This window comes from Heptranchias perlo, unplaced genomic scaffold, assembly GCF_035084215.1.
Source record: "Heptranchias perlo isolate sHepPer1 unplaced genomic scaffold, sHepPer1.hap1 HAP1_SCAFFOLD_173, whole genome shotgun sequence".
Taxonomy (NCBI): domain Eukaryota; kingdom Metazoa; phylum Chordata; class Chondrichthyes; order Hexanchiformes; family Hexanchidae; genus Heptranchias; species Heptranchias perlo.
In genome coordinates, this window is record NW_027139001.1 from 758,226 (window position 1) to 777,050 (window position 18,825).

Sequence of the window (18,825 nt, forward strand, 5' to 3'; positions counted from 1 at the left end):
ACTCTGGGATCCCTGGGTTAAGTCTGTGATCAGTCTAGGGTGACTGCGTGCACAGTAGGATCCCTGGATGTAGTCTGGGATCAGTCTGGGGTGACTGCCTGCAATGGAGGATTCCTGGGTGCAGTCTGGGATCAGTCTGGGGTGACTGCGTGCACTGTACGATCCCTGGGTGCAGTCTGGGATCAATCTGCGGTGACTCCGTGCACTGCAGGATCCCTGGGTGCAGTCTGTGAACAGTCTGGGGTGACTGGGTGCATTCTGGGATCCCTGGGTGCAGTCTGTGATCAGTCTGGGGTGACTGGGTGCATTGTACGATCCGTGGGTGAAGTCTGGGATCAGTCTGGGGTGACTGCGTCCACTGTAGGATCCCTGGGTGCAGTCTGGGATCAGTCTGGGTTGACTGTGTGCATTGTAGGATCCGTGGGTGCAGTCTGGGATCAGTCTGGGGTGACTGGGTGCACTCTGGGATCCGTGGGTGCAGTCTGGGATCAGTCCGGGGTGTCTGGGTGCACTTTAGGATCCCTGGGTGCAGTCTGGGATCAGTCTGTGGGGACTGCGTGCACTGTAGGAATCCTGGGTGCAGTCTGGGATCAGGCTGGGGTGACTGCGTGCACAGTAGATTTCCTGGTTGCAGTCTGGGATCAGTCTGGGATGACGTGGTGCACTCTGGGATCCGTGTCTGCCGTCTGGGATCAGTCTGGGGTGACTGCGTGCACTGCAGGATCCCTGGGTGCCGTCTGGGATCAGTCTGGGGTTACTGCGTGAACTGTAGGATCCCTGGGTGCAGTCTGGGATCAGTCTGGGGTGACTGATTGCACTGTAGGTTTACTGGGTGCAGTCTGGGTTGACTGCGTGCACTGTCCGATCCCTGGGTGCAGTCTGGCATCAGTCTGGGGTGACAGGGTGCATGTAGGATTACTGGGTGCAGTCTGGGATCAGTCTGGGGTGACTGGCTGCATTTAGGATTACTGGGTGCAGTCTGGGATCAGTCTGGGATGAATGCGTGCACTGTACGATCCATGGGTGCATTCTGGGATTCGTCTGGGGTGACTGCCTGCAATGTAGGATAACTGGGTGCAGTCTGGGATCAGTCTGGGGTGACTGCGTGCAATGTCGGATTCCTGGGTGAAGTCTGGGATCAGTTTGGGGTGACTGGGTGCACTCTGGCATCCCTGGGTGCAGTCTGGGAAAGTTCTGGGGTGACTGCGTGCAATGTCGGATTCCTGGGTGAAGTCTGGGATCAGTTTGGGGTGACTGGGTGCACTCTGGCATCCCTGGGTGCAGTCTGGGATCAGTCTGGGGTGACTGGGTGCATTTTAGGATCCCTGGGTGCAGTCTGGGATCTGTGTGGGGCGAGTGCGTGCTCTGTAGGATTCCTGGGTGCAGTCTGGATCAGTCTGGGGTGACTGCGTGCAATGTCGGATCCCTGGGTGCAGTCTGGGATCAGCCTAGGGTTACTGCGTGCACTGCAGGATTCCTGGGTGCAGTCTGGGTTGACTGCGTGCAATGTAGGATCCCTGGGTGCAGTCTGGGATCAGTCAGGAGTTACTGCGTGCACTGTAGGATCCGTGGCTGCAGTCTGGGATCAGTCTGGGGTGACTGCGTGCAATGTAGATTTCCTGGGTGCAGTCTGGAATCAGTCTAGTGTGACTGGCTGCATTGTAGGATCCGTGGGTGCAGTCTGGGATCAGTCTGGGGTGACTGCGTGTACTGCAGGATACCTGGGTGCAGTTTGGGATCTGTCTGGGGTTACTGCGTGCACTGTAGAATCCCTGTGTGCAGTCTGGGCTCCGTCTGGGGTGACTGGGTGCACTGTAGGAACCCAGGGTGCAGTCTGGGATCAGTCTGGGATGACTGTGTGCACTGTAGGATACATGGGTGCTGTCTGGGATTAGTCTGCGGTGACTGCGTGCACTGCAGGATCCCTGGGTGCAGTCTCGGATCAGTCTGGGTTAACTGCGTGCACTGTAGATTTCCTGGGTGCAGTCTGGGATCAGTCGGGGTGATTGGGTGCACTCTGGGATCCCTGGGTGCAGTCTGGGACAGGTCAGGGGTTACTGCGTGCAATGTGTGATCCCTGGTTTCTGTCTGGGATCAGTCTGGCGTGATTGGGTGCACTGCAGGATCCCTGGGTGCAGTCTGGGATCAGTTATGGGTGAATGCGTGCACATTAGGATCCCTGGGTGCAGTCTGGGATCAGTCTGGTGTGACTGCGTGCACTGTAGGTTCCCTGGGTGCAGTCTGGGATCTGTCTGGGGTGAGTGCGTGCTCTGTAGGATTCCTGGGTGCAGTCTGGGATCAGTCTGTGGTGACTGCGTGCAATGTCGGATTCCTGGGTGCAGTCTGGGATCAGTCTGGGGTGACTGCGTGCACTGTAGGATCCATGGGTGCAGTCTAGGATCAGTCTGGGGTGACTGCATGCATTGTTAGATTCCTGGGTGCAGTCTGGGATCAGTCTGGGGTGACTGCGTGCACTGTAGGATCCATGGGTGCAGTCTGGGATCAGTCTGGGGTGACTGCGTGCACTGTAGGATCCATGGGTGCAGTTTGGAATCAGTCTGGGATGACTTTTTGCACTCTGGAATCCCTGGGTTCAGTCTGGGATCAGTCTGGGTGACTGCGTGCAATCTGGTATCCCTGGGTGCAGTCTGGGATCAGTCTGGGGTGACTGCGTGCACTCTGGGATCCCTGGGTTAAGTCTGTGATCAGTCTAGGGTGACTGCGTGCACAGTAGGATCCCTGGATGTAGTCTGGGATCAGTCTGGGGTGACTGCCTGCAATGGAGGATTCCTGGGTGCAGTCTGGGATCAGTCTGGGGTGACTGCGTGCACTGTAGGATCCATGGGTGCAGTCTAGGATCAGTCTGGGGTGACTGCATGCATTGTTAGATTCCTGGGTGCAGTCTGGGATCAGTCTGGGGTGACTGCGTGCACAGTAGGATCCATGGGTGCAGTCTGGGATCAGTCTGGGATGACTGCGTGCACTGCAGGATTCCTGGGTGCAGTCTGGGATCAGTCTGGGGTGACTGCGTGCACTGTAGGATCACTGGGTGCATTCTGGGATCAGTCTGGGGTGACTGCGTGCACTGTAGCATCATGGGTGCAGTCTGGGATCAGTCTGTGGTGACTGCGTGCACTCCAGGATCCCTGGGTGCAGTCTGAGATCAGTCTGGGGTGACTGCGTGCACTGTCCGATCCCTGGGTGCAGACTTGGATCAGTCTGGGGAGACTGCGTGCACTGTAGAATTCCTGGGCGCAGTCTGGGATCAGTCTGGCGAAACTGGGTGCAATCTGGTATCCCTGGGTGCAGTCTGGGTTAAGTCTGGGGTGACTGGGTGCATTTTCAGATCCCTGGGTGCAGTCTGGGATCAGTCCAGGTGGACTGCGTGCACACTGGGAACCCTGGGTGCAGTCTGGGATCAGTCTGGGATGACTGCGTGCAGTGCAGTATCCCTGGGTGCAGTCTTGGATCAGTCTGGGGTGACTGCGTGCTCTGTAGAATTCCTGGGTGCAGTCTGGGATCAGTCTGGGGTGACTGCGTGCACTGCCGGTTTCCTGGGTGCTGTCTGGGATCAGTCTCGGTTTACTGAGTGCACTGTAGGATCCCTGGGTGCAGTCTGGGATCAGTCTGGGGAGACTGCGTGCACTGTACGATCCCTGGGTGCAGAATGGGATCAGTCTGGGGAGACTGTGTGCACTGTGCGATCCCTGGGTGCAGTCTGGGATCAGTCTGGGGTGACTGCCTGCACTGTAGGATTCATGGGTGCAGTCTGGGATCAGTCTGGGGTTACTGAGTGCACTGTCGGATCCCTGGGTGCAGTCTGGGATCAGTCTGGGGAGACTGCATGCACTGTTCGATCACTGGGTGCAGTCTGGGTTCAGTCAGGAGTGACTGCGTGAACTGTAGAATTCCAGGGTGCAGTCTGGGATCAGTCTGGCGTGACTGTGTGCACTCTGGGATCCCTGGGTGCAGTCTTGGATCAGTCTGGGGTGACTGGGTGCATTTTAGGATCCCTGGGTGCAGTCTGGGATCAGTCTGGGAAGACTGCGTGCACTCTGGGATCCCTGGGTGCAGTCTGGGTTGACTGCGTGCACTGCAGGATCCCTGGGTGCAGTCTGGGATCATTCTGGGGTGAGTGCGTGCTCTGTATGATCCCTGGGTGCAGTCTGGGATCAGTCTGGGTAGACTGCGTGCACTCTGGGATCCCTGGGTGCAGTCTGGGATCATTCTGGGGTGACTGCGTGCACTGTAGAATTCCTGGGTGCAGTCTGGGATCAGTCTAGCGAGACTGGGTGCAATCTGGGATCCCTGGGTGCAGTCTGGGAACAGTCTGGGGTGACTGCGTGCACTCCAGGATCCCTGGGTGCAGTCTGTGATCAGTCTGCGGTGACTGCGTGCACTGTCCGATCCCTGGGTGCAGTCTGGGATCAGTCTGGGGTGACTGCGTGCACTGTAGAATTCATGGGTGCAGTCTGGGATCAGTCTGGCGAGACTGCGTGCTCTGTAGGATTCCTGGGTGCAGTCTGGGATCAGTGTGGGTTGATTGCGTGCACTCCAGGATCCCTGGGTGCAGTCTGTGATCAGTCTGCGGTGACTGCGTGCACTGTCCGATCCCAGGGTGAAGTCTGGGATCAGTCTGGGGTGACTGCGTGCACTGTAGAATTCCTGGCTGCAGTTTGGAATCAGTCTGGGATGACTTTGTGCACTCTGGAATCCCTGGGTTCAGTCTGGGATCAGTCTGGGTGAGTGCGTGCCATCTGGGATCCCTGGGTGCAGTCTGGGATCAGTCTGGGGTGACTGCGTGCACTCTGGGATCCCTGGGTTAAGTCTGTGATCAGTCTAGGGTGACTGCGTGCACAGTAGGATCCCTGGATGTAGTCTGGGATCAGTCTGGGGTGACTGCCTGCAATGGAGGATTCCTGGGTGCAGTCTGGGATCAGTCTGGGGTTACTGAGTGCACTGTAGGATCCCTGGGTGCAGTCTGGGATCAGTCTGGGGAGACTGCGTGCACTGTACGATCCCTGGGTGCAGACTGGGATCAATCTGGGGAGACTGCGTGGACTGTGCGATCCCTGGGTGCAGTCTGGGATCAGTCTGGGGTGACTGCGTGCACTGTAGAATTCCTGGGTGCAGTCTGGGATCAGTCTGGCGAGACTGGGTGCACTCTGGGATCCCTGGGTGCAGTCTGGGATCAGTCTGGTGTGACTGCATGCTCTGTCGGATTCCTGGGTGCAGTCTGGGATCAGTGTGGGGTGATTGCGTGCACTGTCGGGTTCCTGGGTGCCGTCTGGGATCAGTCTGGGGTGACTGGGTGCATGTAGGATTACTGGGTGTGCAGTCTGGTGTCAGTCTGGGGTGACTGCGTGCACTGTAGGATCCATGGGTGCATTCTGGGATTAGTCTGGGATTATTGCCTGCACTGTAGGATTCCTGGGTGTTGTCTGGGATCAGTCTGGGGTGACTGGGTGCAGTGTAGGTTCCGTGGCTGCATTCTGGGATCAGTCTGGGATGACTGCGTGCACTGTAGGATCCCTGGGTGCAGTCTGGGATCAGTCTGGGTTGACTGCGTGCACTGTAGGATCCCTGGGTGCAGTCTGGGATCAGTCTGGGGTGACTGTGTGCACTGTAGGATCCCTGGGTGCAGTCTGGGATCAGTCTGGGATGACTGCGTGCTCTGTATGATCCCTGGGTGCAGTCTGGGATCAGTCTGGGTAGACTGCGTGCACTCTGGGATCCCTCGGTGCAGTCTGGGATCAGTCTGAGGTGACTGCGTGCACTGTAGAATTCCTGGGTGCAGTCTGGGATCAGTCTGTCGAGACTGGGTGCACTCTGGGATCCCTGGGTGCAGTCTGGAATCAGTCTTGGGTGACTGCGTGCACTCCAGGATCCCTGGGTGCAGTCTGTGATCAATCTGCGGTGACTGCGTGCACTGTATTATTCCTGGGTGCAGTCTGGGATCAGTCTGGCGAGACTGGGTGCATTCTGGGATCCCTGGGTGCAGTCTGGGATCAGTCTGGGGAGACTGCGTACACTGTAGGATCCCGGGGTGCAGTCTGGGATCAGTCTGGGGTGAATGCGTGCAGATTAGGATCCCTGGGTGCAGTCTGGGATCAGTCTTGGGTGACTGCCTGCAATGTAGGATTCATGGGTGCAGTCTGGGATCAGTCTGGGGTTACTGCGTGCACTGTAGAATTCCTGGGTGCAGTCTGGGATCAGTCTGGCGAGACTGGGTGCACTCTGGGATCCCTGGGTGCAGTCTGGGATCAGTCTGGGGTGACTGCGTGCTCTGTAGGATTCCTGGGTTCAGTCTGGGATCAGTCTGGGGTGACTGCTTGCACTGCAAGTTTCCTGTGTGCAGTCTGGGATCAGTGTGGGGTGATTGCGTGCACTGTCGGTTTCCTGGGTGCCGTCTGGGATCAGTCTGGGGTGACTGCGTGCAATGTAGTATCCATGGGTGCAGTCCGGGATTAGTCTGGGATTATTGCCTGCACTGTAGGATTCCTGGGAGTTGTCTGGGATCAGTCTGGGGTGACTGGCTGCACTGTAGGATCCGTGGCTGCTGTCTGGGATCAGTCTGGGATGACTGCGTGCACTGTAGGGTCCCTGGGTGCAGTCTGGGATCAGTCTGGGGTGACTGCGTGCACTGTAGGATTCCTGGGTGCAGTCTGGGATCAGTCTGGGGTGACTGCGTGCACTGCAGGATTCCTGGGTGCAGTCTGGGATCAGTCTGGGGTGACTGCGTGCACTGTAGGATCACTGGGTGCAGTCTGGGATCAGTCTGTGGTGACTGCGTGCACTGCAGGATTCCTGGGTGCAGTCTGGGATCAGTCTGGGGTGACTACGTGCACTGTAGCATCCATGGGTGCAGTCTGGGGAAAGACTGGGGTTACTGCGTGCACTGTAGGATCCCTGGGTGCAGTCTGGGAGCAGTCTGGTGTGACTGCGTGAAGTGTAGGATCCCTGGGTGTAGTCTGGGATCAGTCTGGTGTGACTGCGTGCACTTACGTTCCCTGGGTGCAGTCTGGGATCAGTCTGGGGTGACTGCGTGCATTGCAGGATTCCTGGGTGCAGTCTGGGGTGACTGCGTGCACTGTAGGATCACTGGGTGCAGTCTGGGATCAGTCTGGGGTGACTGCGTGCACTGTAGGCTCCCTGAGTGCAGTCTGGGATCAGTCTGTGTTTACTGCGTGCACTGTAGGATTCATGGTTGCAGTCTGGGATCAGTCTGGGGTGACTGTGTGCACTGTCGGATACATGGGTGCAGATTGGGATTAGTCTGGGGTAACTGCGTGCAGTGTCGAATCCCTGGGTGCAGTCTGGGATCAGTCTGGGGTGACTGCGTGCAATGTAGGATCCCTGGGTGCAGTCTGGGATCAGTCTGGGGTGACTGCGTGCACTGTAGGATCCCTGGGTGCAGCCTGGGATCAATCTGGGGTGACTGCCTGCACTGCAGATTTCCTGGGTGCAGTCCGGGATCAGTCGGGGTGACTTGGTGCACGCTGGAATCGCTAGGTGCAGTCTGGGACAGGTCTGGGGTGACTGCGTGCACTGTGGGATCCCTGGGTGCAGTCTGGGATCAGTCTGGGGTGACCTGGTGCACTCTAGGATCCCTGGGTGCAGTCTGGGATCTGTCTGGGGTGACTGGGTGCACTCTAGGATCCCTGGGTGCAGTCTGGGATCTGTCTGGGGTGACTGCGTGCATAGTGGGATCCCTGGGTGCAGTCTGGGATCAGTCTGGTGTGACTGCTTGCAATGTAGGTTTCCTGGGTGCAGTCTGGGAATAGTCTGGGGTGACTGGGTGCAGTGTAGGATCCCTGGTTGCAGTCTGGGATCAGTCTGGGGTGACTGCCTGCCCTTCCGTTCCCTGGGTGCAGTCTGGGGTCAATCTGGGGTGACTGCGTGCATTGCAGGATTCCTGGGTGCAGTCTGGGGTGACTGCGTGCACTGTAGGATCACTGGGTGCAGTCTGGGATCAGTCTGGGGTGACTGCGTGCACTGCAGGCTCCCTGAGTGCAGTCTGGGATCAGTCTGTGTTTACTGCGTGCACTGTAGGATTCATGGTTGCAGTCTGGGATCAGTCTGGGGTGACTGTGTGCACTGTCGGATCCATGGGTGCAGACTGGGATTAGTCTGGGGTAACTGGGTGCAGTGTCGAATCCCTTGATGCAGTCTGGGATCAGTCTGGGGTGACTGCGTGCACTGCAGGATTCCTGGGTGCAGTCTGGGATCAGTCTGGGGTGACTGCGTGCACTGTAGGATCACTGGGTGCAGTCTGGGATCAGTCTGTGGTGACTGCGTGCACTGCAGGATTCCTGGGTGCAGTCTGGGATCAGTCTGGGGTGACTACGTGCACTGTAGCATCCATGGGTGCAGTCTGGGGAAAGACTGGGGTTACTGCGTGCACTGTAGGATCCCTGGGTGCAGTCTGGGAGCAGTCTGGTGTGACTGCGTGAAGTGTAGGATCCCTGGGTGTAGTCTGGGATCAGTCTGGTGTGACTGCGTGCACTTACGTTCCCTGGGTGCAGTCTGGGATCAGTCTGGGGTGACTGCGTGCATTGCAGGATTCCTGGGTGCAGTCTGGGGTGACTGCGTGCACTGTAGGATCACTGGGTGCAGTCTGGGATCAGTCTGGGGTGACTGCGTGCACTGTAGGCTCCCTGAGTGCAGTCTGGGATCAGTCTGTGTTTACTGCGTGCACTGTAGGATTCATGGTTGCAGTCTGGGATTAGTCTGGGGTAACTGGGTGCAGTGTCGAATCCCTTGATGCAGTCTGGGATCAGTCTGGGGTGACTGCGTGCAATGTAGTATCCCTGTGTGCAGTCTGGGATCAGTCTGGGGTGGCTGCGTGCACTGTAGGATCCCTGGGTGCAGTCTGGGATCAATCTGGGGTGACTGCCTGCAGTGTAGATTTCCTGCGTGCAGTCCGGGATCAGTCGGGGTGACTTGGTGCACTCTGGAATCGCCAGGTGCAGTCTTGGACAGGTCTGGGGTGACTGCCAGCACTGTGGGATCCCAGGGTGCAGTCTGGGATCAGTCTGGGGTGACTGGGTGCACTCTAGGATCCCTGGGTGCAGTCGGGGATCAGTCTGGGGTGACTGCGTGCACTTTCCGATCACTTGGTGCAGTCTGGGATCAGTCTGGGATGACTGGGTGCACTCTGGGATCACTGGGTGCAGTCTGGGATCAGTCTGGGGTGACTGTGTGCACTGCATGATCCCTGGGTGCAGTCTGGGATCATTCTGGGATGACTGCGTACATTGCAGCATCCCTGGGTGCAGTTTGGGATCTGTCTGGGGTGACTGTGTGCACTGCAGGATCCCTGGGTGCAGTCTGGGATCAGTCTGGGGTGACTGCGTGCAATGTAGTATTCCTAGGTGCAGTCTGGGATCAGTCTGGGGTTACTGCGTGCACTGTAGGATCCCTGTGTCCAGTCTGCGCTCAGTCTGGGGTGACTGTGTGCACTGTATAATCCCTGGCTGCAGTCTGGTGTGACTGCGTGCACTGCAGGATCCCTGTGTGCAGTCTGGGATCAGTCTGGGGAGACAGCTTGCAATGAAGGATTCCTGGGTGCAGTCTGGTTTCAGTCTGGGGTGACTGCGTGCACTGCAGGTTCCATGGGTGCAGTCTGGGATCAGTCTGGGGTGACAGCGTTCACTGCAGGTTCCATGGGTGCAGTCTGGGATCAGTCTGGGGTGACAGCGTGCACTGTAGGATTGCTGTTGCAGTCTGGGATCAGTCTGGTGTGACTGCGTGCACTGTAGGATCCCTGGGTGCAGTCTGGGATCAGTCTGGGGTGAATGCGTACATAGCAGGATCCCTGGGTGCAGTCGGGGATCAGTCTGGGGTGACTGCGTGCACTTTCCGATCACTTGGTGCAGTCTGGGATCAGTCTGGGATGACTGGGTGCACTCTGGGATCACTGGGTGCAGTCTGGGATCAGTCTGGGGTGACTGTGTGCACTGCAGGATCCCTGGGTGCAGTCTGGGATCAGTCTGGGGTGACTGCGTGCACTGTTGGATCCCTGGGTGCAGTCTGGGATCATTCTGGGATGACTGCGTGCATTGCAGGATCCCTGGGTGCAGTTTGGGATCTGTCTGGGGTGACTGTGTGCACTGCAGGATCCCTGGGTGCAGTCTGGGATCAGTCTGGGGTGACTGCGTGCACTGCAGGATCCCTGGGTGCAGTCTGGGATCAGTCTGGGGTGACTGCGTGCAATGTAGTATTCCTAGGTGCAGTCTGGGATCAGTCTGGGGTTACTGCGTGCACTGTAGGATCCCTGTGTCCAGTCTGCGCTCAGTCTGGGGTGACTGTGTGCACTGTATAATCCCTGGCTGCAGTCTGGTGTGACTGCGTGCACTGCAGGATCCCTGTGTGCAGTCTGGGATCAGTCTGGGGAGACAGCTTGCAATGAAGGATTCCTGGGTGCAGTCTGGTTTCAGTCTGGGGTGACTGCGTGCACTGCAGGTTCCATGGGTGCAGTCTGGGATCAGTCTGGGGTGACAGCGTGCACTGCAGGTTCCATGGGTGCAGTCTGGGATCAGTCTGGGGTGACAGCGTGCACTGTAGGATTGCTGTTGCAGTCTGGGATCAGTCTGGTGTGACTGCGTGCACTGTAGGATCCCTGGGTGCAGTCTGGGATCAGTCTGGGGTGAATGCGTACATAGCAGGATCCCTGGGTGCAGTCTGGGATCAGTCTGGGGTGACTGCGTGCACTGTACGATCCCTGCGTGCAGTCAGGGATCAGTCTGGGGTGACTGCGTGCACTGTTGGATCCCTGGGTGCAGTCTGCGATCAGTCTGGCGTGACTGGGTGCATTCTGGGATCCCTGCGTGCAGCCTGGGATCATTCGGGAGTGACTGGGTGCATATAGGATCCCTGGGTGCAGTCTGGGATCAGTCTGGGGTGACTGCGTGCACTGTAGGATCACTGGGTGCAGTCTGGGATCAGTGTGTGGTGACTGCGTGCACTGCAGGATTCCTGGGTGCAGTCTGGGATCTGTCTGGGGTGACTACGTGCACTGTAGCATCCATGGGTGCAGTCTGGGGAAAGACTGGGGTTACTGCGTGCACTGTAGGATCCCTGGGTGCAGTCTGGGAGCAGTCTGGTGTGACTGCGTGAAGTGTAGGATCCCTGGGTGCAGTCTGGGATCAGTCTGGGGTGACTGCGTGCACTTACGTTCCCTGGGTGCAGTCTGGGATCAGTCTGGGGTGACTGCGTGCATTGCAGGATTCCTGGGTGCAGTCTGGGGTGACTGCGTGCACTGTAGGATCACTGGGTGCAGTCTGGGATCAGTCTGGGGTGACTGCGTGCACTGTAGGATCACTGGGTGCAGTCTGGGATCAGTCTGGGGTGACTGCGTGCACTGTAGGCTCCCTGAGTGCAGTCTGGGATCAGTCTGTGTTTACTGCGTGCACTGTAGGATTCATGGTTGCAGTCTGGGATCAGTCTGGGGTGACTGTGTGCACTGTCGGATACATGGGTGCAGATTGGGATTAGTCTGGGGTAACTGCGTGCAGTGTCGAATCCCTGGGTGCAGTCTGGGATCAGTCTGGGGTGACTGCGTGCAATGTAGGATCCCTGGGTGCAGTCTGGGATCAGTCTGGGGTGACTGCGTGCACTGTAGGATCCCTGGGTGCAGCCTGGGATCAATCTGGGGTGACTGCCTGCACTGCAGATTTCCTGGGTGCAGTCCGGGATCAGTCGGGGTGACTTGGTGCACGCTGGAATCGCTAGGTGCAGTCTGGGACAGGTCTGGGGTGACTGCGTGCACTGTGGGATCCCTGGGTGCAGTCTGGGATCAGTCTGGGGTGACCTGGTGCACTCTAGGATCCCTGGGTGCAGTCTGGGATCTGTCTGGGGTGACTGGGTGCACTCTAGGATCCCTGGGTGCAGTCTGGGATCTGTCTGGGGTGACTGCGTGCATAGTGGGATCCCTGGGTGCAGTCTGGGATCAGTCTGGTGTGACTGCTTGCAATGTAGGTTTCCTGGGTGCAGTCTGGGAATAGTCTGGGGTGACTGGGTGCAGTGTAGGATCCCTGGGTGCAGTCTGGGGTCAATCTGGGGTGACTGCGTGCATTGCAGGATTCCTGGGTGCAGTCTGGGGTGACTGCGTGCACTGTAGGATCACTGGGTGCAGTCTGGGATCAGTCTGGGGTGACTGCGTGCACTGCAGGCTCCCTGAGTGCAGTCTGGGATCAGTCTGGGTTTACTGCGTGCACTGTAGGATTCATGGTTGCAGTCTGGGATCAGTCTGGGGTGACTGTGTGCACTGTCGGATCCATGGGTGCAGACTGGGATTAGTCTGGGGTAACTGGGTGCAGTGTCGAATCCCTTGATGCAGTCTGGGATCAGTCTGGGGTGACTGCGTGCACTGTAGGATCCCTGGGTGCAGTCTGGGATCAATCTGGGGTGACTGCCTGCAGTGTAGATTTCCTGCGTGCAGTCCGGGATCAGTCGGGGTGACTTGGTGCACTCTGGAATCGCCAAGTGCAGTCTTGGACAGGTCTGGGGTGACTGCGTGCACTGTGGGATCCCAGGGTGCAGTCTGGGATCAGTCTGGGGTGACTGGGTGCACTCTAGGATCCCTGGGTGCAGTCGGGGATCAGTCTGGGGTGACTGCGTGCACTTTCCGATCACTTGGTGCAGTCTGGGATCAGTCTGGGATGACTGGGTGCACTCTGGGATCACTGGGTGCAGTCTGGGATCAGTCTGGGGTGACTGTGTGCACTGCAGGATCCCTGGGTGCAGTCTGGGATCAGTCTGGGGTGACTGCGTGCACTGTTGGATCCCTGGGTGCAGTCTGGGATCATTCTGGGATGACTGCGTACATTGCAGGATCCCTGGGTGCAGTTTGGGATCTGTCTGGGGTGACTGTGTGCACTGCAGGATCCCTGGGTGCAGTCTGGGATCAGTCTGGGGTGACTGCGTGCAATGTAGTATTCCTAGGTGCAGTCTGGGATCAGTCTGGGGTTACTGCGTGCACTGTAGGATCCCTGTGTCCAGTCTGCGCTCAGTCTGGGGTGACTGTGTGCACTGTATAATCCCTGGCTGCAGTCTGGTGTGACTGCGTGCACTGCAGGATCCCTGTGTGCAGTCTGGGATCAGTCTGGGGAGACAGCTTGCAATGAAGGATTCCTGGGTGCAGTCTGGTTTCAGTCTGGGGTTGAGAATCCCTACGTGGTCAGTTTTCGGTAAAATATTAAAATGTCTACGTGGCAAAGAAGCAGAATGCAAAATGGTTAGAAAGGGTTAATTAGTTAGTAACTGAGATTGATACAAGTGGCCTGGCCCTCCTGCTGGGCCATATGTTTGCTTAGTCAGCAGGCCTGCATTGTCTTATCAATGATAGGTCTTTGATGTGAGTCAAGGACTGGTCTGAATGTCTCCATGTTTATGGCAGATCAATATAGGTAACGAGCTTAGCCAAAGTTGAAAGACATTCCAGGTTGGGAGATAAGGAACAGAAGGAACAGGGAAGAACATTCCAAGTTGGAAAGTGAGGAAGTTATCCCCTTTGATGTCTAACAGCAGCATGATCAGCACATGGACGATTTATGATTGGCCGGAAATAATGTAACCTCGCATGGCAACCTATGCCCGGCTTATGATTGGTGTTGACCCTCGTTAAGTATGTTCCAACCCTATTGCTTTGTATAAAAAGGTGTGGATTTCTGTATGTTTTTGTTCTTTCTCTGCCAGCATAGAGGGACTCTATCAGGAGTCCAAATCAATGCTGCAGACTAAGAACCCTGCTATTAAAGATGTGTTGAACTTTAAAATGTATTCGACTTCAGTTATTACTGAACCAGACTGAGGGGAAAGAATCCGGATCGTCATTTGGTGGCAGCGGTGGGATCTTAACGGTCGTTCACCGAGAGTTCGCGGAGTAAGAGGCGGATTATCTCAGACACGGAGGAAGGAAATGGCGCCCCGATGTAAGTAGTCTTAATTTACTATGTCGGTTTTCCTCCAATCCGTCAGTCTGACGATGAATCGTCCAATCGCTAACACTCGTGTGCGTCCTTACAAGATTCAGGTCAGTCTGGCGAATACACAGAAATAGCAGGAGGAGGTCAGTGGTCGAATATCACTGAGGGAATAACTTGTAAGCGGTAGGTCAGTGGTTAATATCACTGAGGGTAGTCAGGGTTTAAGTTCCTGATGATTGGCTATAAACAGGAACTATTGATAAAACTTAGATGCCGAAAAAAAGGCTCAGGAATTAATTTGGAAAAATAACAGAGGTACCTCAGCCAAAGAACTAATTGCTTTATGGAGACAGTACTGTAAAAAAATATGGATAGAATTAAGTGACTAGACAAATGTTTAAAAGACAGAGACCCGAAAGAGAAAGGTTTTGTTGTGTAAGTGTACTGTCCCTTTAAAAAGCCTGTCTTTGATCAGTGTTTTTTTTGTCGGTGTTGTGGGCCACGCCCCCTTCTTACTGTGTCTTGTGTGTTTTCTTCCTTTGTGTAATGTATCTGTCTTGTCGTGTGTTTAATTCTGATACTGCTGAATTAAAATTGGAGTTATTGAGGTTAAGTGACCTATTAAATTCTGGTTCTTATAAAGTGTGGGCATGTTAAATTCCAGACATGGGATCTTCAAAAAATTGGCATTTTGAATGTTTATTTTGTGATTGGCTGTGGTTTAAAAAGAGGTTAAAAATTAACGGGATACATTAAAAAAACTATCTGGTATCATTGTGATAGGAAAAGTCGGAAAGCTGGAACAGCTCGCAGCGTTGATTATAATCAGATCCACTAAAAGTATGTGAAAAAATAGTGTGCAAAAATATAGTATAAAGCAATCCACAAATGTGAGAAGTAAAAAAATCAGTCAAACCTGTGTGAAGTGAAATTTTGAAGGTGGGAACTTAATCTCAAAAGGGAGAAGGATCAAGTTACTCCTACCACAAGAGCAAGTTAATATTAACCCCTTCCATCCCAAGAAGCCAGACTGTCATGCCAAGACCAGTTCAAACAGATAGAAATGACCCAGTCGGTTGACGGTTGAGAACTGTCTGAGGCTTGCCCAGAACACAGGTGAACATGGGGTAACAATTGGTATAGGTTATATTAGTAAAATTGTCCCAATCACTCGGAAATGCCAAAGGCTACAATTGACTGAGATATAAGTTTTCACGCTACTGTGAAAAATTGATAAGAAAGGAATGTAAAACAAATCATATGAAAAGGAAGCATAGGTTAGACAATTGGAAGTCCATTACTTGAGCTATGTACTGACACAGGGTACTAAACGCCTATCAGTTTTACCCTGCCACAGTATGATAAGGAAGTTTTGACAAGTTCTGGGGCTATTCAATTTTATTTGAAATTAATAGTAGAATACAAGATCTGACCAAAGAGGGGAGACCTTCCCTGACAAATTATATAACTCGCATTGAGACTGCTAAGAAAACTCAACAATTAGATCAACACTCCTAACTCAAGTGTTAAAACAAAGAGCCACATGGAATGGAGGTGGACATCGTAAAAAGAGATAGGCAAATAGGGAGACGTAAAGATCTGTGATAAGTGATATAGCAACTGCCTTTGCCTCAGTTGTTAACACCATTGATTTGACAACATTAGATCAAAAGGTCAGAGATTTAGGGTCTTGCATTAAAGATATATTAAAAGATAAATGAAAATACAGATAAGGAATTGTCTGAGGATCAAATGCTGACCATATATTTGCAAAGGATAGCTACAGTGCTAGAAACACATGCCCAAACCATTAATAAATTAATAAAAGAGGAATATAACGTATCTTAGCAGGCGGCTGCTAATGATATCTGCTTAATGTGGTTACATCTTGAAAACACAGAGATTAGGACTTGGAGTTAGAAATTCCAGTCTGCAGCCCTGCGTAGATCTGCATGTGGAAGAGACAGTGTTTATTTCAGACAGGCTGCGTGCTTCAGAGAGAGGGAGAGAGTGGAACTAGGCAAATTCTCTCTCCTGTTTTGTTTTCTAAATTTGTTTTGGGTATAGGGATTATTCCTTTGGATAAATAAATAATAAATGAAGATTTGACAAATTAATCACTTGGGCTCTCAAGAAGAGCCGCAATGGATTTTCTGTGTTTCTTTTAAAACAGGTGACCCTGGTTTTTTTTTGGGACCACGTGAGTGTTGATGGTGCAGGATTACCAAGAGTAGTTACAAAGTTACGGTGCAACCTTTTCTGGAGAAATCTGGTGCAGGAAACGATCCAGTGGTGTTAAAGATTTAAGACTTTAGCTGCAGACATCAGCGGATACCAAATGTCACAGCGTGGTGATATCAACCTGATTCTCTTCTTTTGAAAACATTTTGATTTGTTTTGTTTTAACCTATTTGTTGTCTTCCGAGACAGAGTGCTCGAGGTGGGGAGATATGGGAATTTCTCTAAAGTCATTGAATTGGGCATGATAAAAAATCAATCTGGCATAAATATACAATCTAGTGGAAGTCAGGAAAGTGTAGTTGAGAATATTAAATTGATAGCTTTCTCGTGGAGATATTTGTGTCCTTGCCTATAATGAATAATGAGAAAACTACACTCAATAGCCTGGCCACTACCCTGACATCGGGACCATGCAGGGGGAGATAAGCACTCTAGATACCCCTGATCTTTTTGATAAGATAACCTGAAAACCTAAGAGTGGCTACAGTGGACATAAAAGATACAAATGTATGTTGCCATCATCTGAAATGGAGATCAGGATGAAGAACATGATTACAAAGGCCTATGGCCTGGTGAGCTATTGCAACCACTCTTTAAACAAACCAGTTGCTTTTACAGGACTGAATCCTACAGGACATATGATGTGTGCCATGGAAAATGTTCGGAAATACCATGAGGAAGAAGAGACTGGCCAGCAGAAAGTTAATATCCAAGAACACTAAGCTCATTCCTATGAGATGCTGCTAGTATGTGGAGATACATGAAGAAGATACATTGAAGAATGAGTCTCAGACAGGCTCAGTTACTTGACAACAGCACAACAGGAAAATGGTTAATGTGGTCCAGGCGAGTGAGAAATCCTTTTAAACAAGGCACTGACACATGGTCCATAGAGAAACCAACTAATTAATGAAACAGTCAGGAAACACTGGTATCAATCAAAAGGACTGAAATTAAAGTAAAAAGGGACACAGTAATTTGGATTTCCAAAATTCAGGGTTAGGTTCCCGTCAGTGAACAATAAAATTGGGAGAAACAATATTTAGAAGATATCCGCACGATGGATACAAAATTACAAGATTATGAGGGGCCCAGATAAAGTAGACAGGAAGTACCTGTTTCCCCTAGCAGAGGGTTCAAGAACTAGAGGACGTAGATTTAAGCTGATTGGCTGGAACAAAATTAAAGGGATGTGTTACTAGACATGCTGTCACTGTGTGTCCACATAGTGTTGGACACAGCCTAGAAGCACAGTGTGGGTTTAATAATACCGGTACCAATCGGGATCTTAACTGTACCATGGAGGTCCTAGAGGTGGATCTAAAACCCACTTAAGTGGTATATGCCGGAGAGGGCGAATACTGTGTTACAACTAATTTGAAAACGTTTAAATATGCCAATCTAACTTGTGATATTTTAAGTCCAGAATTCTACTCCATTTCTGAAGTCCTGGTTCGGATTGGACCCGAGGAACTGGTAGAGATACATCGGCATAACCTCACCACCTTACAAGTTTCTGAGAATGTCAGAAAGGACTTCAAAGCATATCAGGACACATTTGGGTATCTGACACCCCTGTTGTCTAAATACTTGGAAGCATTGCGAATGGAGATACGCCTCTCCCAGAAGGTTTATTATAACCTACAACAGGACAATAAAAACATTAAGCATGACATTGACCAAATTAAAGTCACCACCTGGTGAAATGACCTCTGGAATTTGGGACTGAATATACAGATCCATCCTTGGATTAGATTAATTTCATATGTATTAGTCGTAGTGCAGTTTGTTGTAATGTGCTTCTTGATTTTCATTGCATGTAATAAATGTAAGCAGAGGATGAAGGGTTTGGCAAAGATAGTAAAACAGAGCCTGGGTGAGAATGTCCCCATTGTCTCTGTGGTTTCAACTAAGAACACATCTTAATGGTACTGGGAGTAGCACCCGCTGGGGTAAGGTGCATGTAAAAGGGAAGACAATTATAGTTCGATAGGATTATCAGATGCTCTGCCTCTCTTCCACCCGGACTGGTGGCCAACACGAAGGGAACCTGGTTAAGATGAGGTACAGCATCTAATGGGATATTGTAGGGAGAATTTGGATTAAGGGATATAATGGGGAGGGCACCAATTCACAGGTGTAAAATGGTCTAAAAGGTACCATTCAGTCTAGTTAGGCTGGAAACAAAATATAAAGCACCATAGGATATTTGACTATGTTAGCCTTTTCAAACTAACATGAATAGGTTTAGCTGACCAAGGACATTCGCAGCCTACTTGAGAGATGTTTAGAAGGAGTCTGTTCCTGAGAACAGATAAGAGTACAAAGGCGTATTGATGAAACATGTCTGTGTTCTATTGGGACTTCTCTAGTTCAAGGGCTAGTCATATTCATTGTTATAATTCTTATAGTTTATTGCTTACTTAAATGTTGCTGCGCTGCAGAACCTGCAGAACCAGTGAGCACCGTAATAATTGGTTATCATGATATGATAAAAGGGGGGAATGAGAATCCCTACATGGTCAGTTTTCGGTAAAATATTAAAATGTCTACGTGGCAAAGAAGCAGAATGCAAAATGGTTAGAAAGGGTTAATTAGTTAGTAACTGAGATTGATACAAGTGGCCTGGCCCTCCTGCTGGGCCATATGTTTGCTT